This window comes from Protopterus annectens, unplaced genomic scaffold (genome assembly GCF_019279795.1).
Source record: "Protopterus annectens isolate FY-2018-M unplaced genomic scaffold, PAN1.0 ctg66386_obj.part0, whole genome shotgun sequence".
NCBI classification, from domain to species: Eukaryota; Metazoa; Chordata; order Ceratodontiformes; family Protopteridae; genus Protopterus; species Protopterus annectens.
This window is the reverse complement of record NW_025054271.1, coordinates 5,294-8,964: the sequence shown is the minus strand read 5'-3', so window position 1 is coordinate 8,964 and position 3,671 is coordinate 5,294. Positions and strand designations below refer to the sequence as shown.

Here is a 3,671-nt window from a genome sequence, read left to right as displayed (position 1 = left end):
GTGTGGTTTTGAAATCCAGCTATTAGAGGCAAAACTTTATTTATTTATTAAATCTTTGATTTTGATTATCTTGTATTGGAGGTATAGGTCCCCGGTTCTTCATTTGTAAAAGTTCCCCAAAATAAAACAGTTTCTCCTAGTAGGGAGATTCTTATGCCCATGGTCACCACTGGACAAAGAAGTTCTGTAACAAGCTATTAGTTAATAATTATTCCTGCCTAGAGTGATCTGTAGTTCATTGAGTTACTTTGTGAGACCCTCGGGATATTCCTGGAGTTAATATTTTCCTTGACGTTGATAAATATGGAGACCACCACAGTTTTTACAGACTCTGGAGTAGAATAAATGTTTGATATAAAGCCTTTCCCAGACATCACTGATTTTACAATATGACTCTTTAACTGCAGCAGTTAAGACCTTAACGCGGTTATTTATTCACAGGTCTGATTTATGGAATTTGACATAGTAAGGTTGGGTGTCAGGCGGGCAACTCGGGACAGTAAAAATCCACTGCTAATCATTAGTGGACAGAGTTCTGCTGTGGTGACCCCTAACCGGGAAAAAATGAAATACATTAGTTTTAATACATTGAAATAAATACCTTCTTATAGGTTTTTACTAGCATGTTGTCCAGAAGATCATTGAGGAGCCTGGCTCAGTTTTCTCTGAATATCGACTGGTTAAGAGTCTTGCTTGGAGTCATGAATTAGGTTTATGGAGGCTGAGGGAATGATATCCTGGACTATATGAAGCAGATCATTAATAGTTTATACCACTAATCCCCTGTGCTTTTTATCATTTGTTGATTGGGTAAATGCCACTTTCCTTGTTATTATAGCTTTTTTGCATTTGGATGCTTTCCTCATTGAAAGGTGTGATACTAAGACTTGAATTCTCTCTCTGCTCCTGCCAAGGTCCACTGTGGAAATGTGGAATTTCCTAAACTTTTGATTAAAATATTTTCTTTGTATACTCTGACCTTCTCTCTCGACCAACTTCCCTGTTTTCCTGTCACATTTTAGTCAAACTTCCTTAAAGAAAGTCCGTAATGATATGCTCACCTGATTCACAGAAAAAAATGTTCAGATGCGCCGTGATTCAAGTTAGTACCTTTAACTTGGACTATCACTGACTATTGCGGCCAAACTATGGAGGCTGCAGATAGTTCTAAATGCTTATGTTTTTAAGTCATTCAAAAGAAAACTTGGCAGATTCCTAAGGAATGCACAATGTAACACTCTTCTAATCGTTTGCATACAATACCATTTGCATAAGTACTCATTACTGGGCACATTACGGGTGCTGTGAAAAGCACTTCTGGCTGACATCAAACATTGATACAATACTAATTGCATGAATTTTAATCTTACTTTAACTTAGAATCGGGGTCCATTCCCATCATGATAATACAAGCCCAAAAGACTTGGAGAAATTAAAAAGAAGCAAGAAAATTTGTGGTTTTTGCTGTTCAAAACGTTATGCTAACTAGATGTCCAGACTTCTAGATTCTTTTTTTTTAGGGCTTTTTCCTATTTTCATTGTCCTCGGGCCCGAGGCAGAAAAGGGTTTATTTGCATTGCATGTATCTAATGGGCCCCTCACTACTGGAAAAATTGTTTTCATTATAAAGGAATTACAAAAGTTCTGTTTCAAACCCGGTAGCTGGGCTAAAACCCCGGAGCATTCAAAAATTGATGTGTTCGGGTAGCACATCATAAGTTTACATAAAAAAGAAAGATGTCACTGCAATGATAAATTACCTTTTCCGGCAGTACAGCATTGTAATCTAAAAAATGCCTGCACTTGGGTGATGTTTTGTTAATGTCTTTTAGTTTACTAAATGCATATCCATTTTTGGGAATTGAACCTTTTCTTTTTAATTAATTCAACAAATGAACATGTCAGAGTAAAGCCTCTTTTAGAAGGATTAAACCCCCGTGAGTTTCCTTTTTTTGGGCCAATTTGACCCTTTTTTTTAAAACATGACAGGAACAAAATTTGACAGCTTTCCCTCTTACATCAGTTAAATAAAAAACATTCCCTTACAATCACAGTTTTTTATTTCCCAACCAGAAAAACCACGTTTTTTCCCAAAAGGGTTTTTTCCCCAAAAATTCCCCAACCTTTTTTGTTTTTCCCTTTTTCCCAAATTTTTAGTAACGATTAAGACCTCTGATATCTGGAGAACGAAAAGGGAGTAGATCTATTTCGATTTTCCCTTTTCTGGAATTTATTGAAAAATTACACCCACACCTTTAAATGCACTGTCCAGGAACATTTTGTTATTTCTTTTTTCCACGCCCCACATATGCTTGCACAGATATTTGCATAACGACTTAGCATTCTGGTAGTTATTATTTTCAAAATATGCAGACTGTTGAACACACAACTATTTTCAACTTTGAGTACCAACAATATCAGCACTCATACAATATCATTATTTTCTCTAAAGGTGTAGATTTGCTACAGGTCTCCTTGGTATTAAACAGAAATGGCATGTATAACTAAGTTTTCTGTTAAACCAAGTCATAGAATTTCAGATCTTTTGTTATTTGTCTAGAAGATCCTTCTTTTTGAAAGATCTTTTTATTTTTTTTATTAAAGTGAGAATTTGCAGTAGGGAGTTAGTGTTATTTGGTATAGGTTTAGATTTTTTCTAGTTTTCTGATATTATTGCAAAACAACACTGTTTTTATGATTATGCAAGTGCCTATACAAATTAAATGTACGAGTTTTAGTTATAAGTGGGTGTTGAAATCCAAGCACTCTCTACAACTTAAACGTAAGAGTTTCAATGGTAAGTGGGTTTTGAAATCAGCTATTAGAGGCAAAACTTTATTTATTTATTAAATCTTTGATTTTTGATACGTATCTTGTATTGGAGGTATAGGTCTCTCGGGTTCTTCTTCTTTTTAAAAGAAAATAAAACAGTTTCTCCTAGTGGGGAGTTTCTTAAGGGTCACCACTGGACAAAGAATTTTTTTAAATTTATTTAAAAATTTTTGCCAGAGTGTTTGAGAGGTTACTTTGTGAGCCCCCGATATTCCTGGGGGAATTTTTTCCGGCGTTGATAAATATGGAGACCACCAAATTTTTACAGACTCGGGAAAGAAAAAAATGCCCCCAAAAGTTTTTTCTTTTTTTAACGCAGCAAAGCCCTTTAAACCCTTTTTTCACTGATTTATTTTACATAAAGGGGTTGGGGTTTCGGGGGCAACGGGGTAAAAATCCACTGCTAATCATTAGGGGAAAATTCTGCTGTGGTGTTTAACCCGGGAAAAAAAAATACATTAGTTTTAAAACATTGAAATAAATCCCTTTTTATAGGTTTTACTAGCATGTTGTCCAGAAGATCATTGAGGAGCCTGGCTCAGTTTTTTTAAAACGACTGGTTAAGAGTCTTGTTTGGGAGTCATAAAAGGTTTATGGGGTGGGGAATGATATCCTGGACTATAAAGCAGATCAAAAAGTTTTCCACTAACCCCTGGTTTTTTCATTTGGTTTGGGGAAAAATGCCATTTTCCTTGTTATTATAGTTTTTTGCATTTGGATGCTTTCCTCAGAAAGGTGATAAAATTAAATTTCTTTTGTTCCGGTCCACTGAAATGTGGAATTTCCCAAACTTTTTTATTTTCTTTTTATACTCTGACCTTCTCTCTCCCCTTTCCCGT

At 35.4% G+C, this 3,671-nt stretch overlaps 1 non-coding gene across 1 annotated transcript; it reads left to right on the top strand.

Annotated features, from left to right (window-relative positions):
* The first annotated feature begins 2,529 nt into the window (after window positions 1-2,529).
* On the top strand, window positions 2,530-2,586 carry LOC122792051. Its single transcript, XR_006363266.1, has one exon. It is a non-coding gene; the product is annotated as a U7 small nuclear RNA (small nuclear RNA).
* Window positions 2,587-3,671: the final 1,085 nt, after the last annotated feature.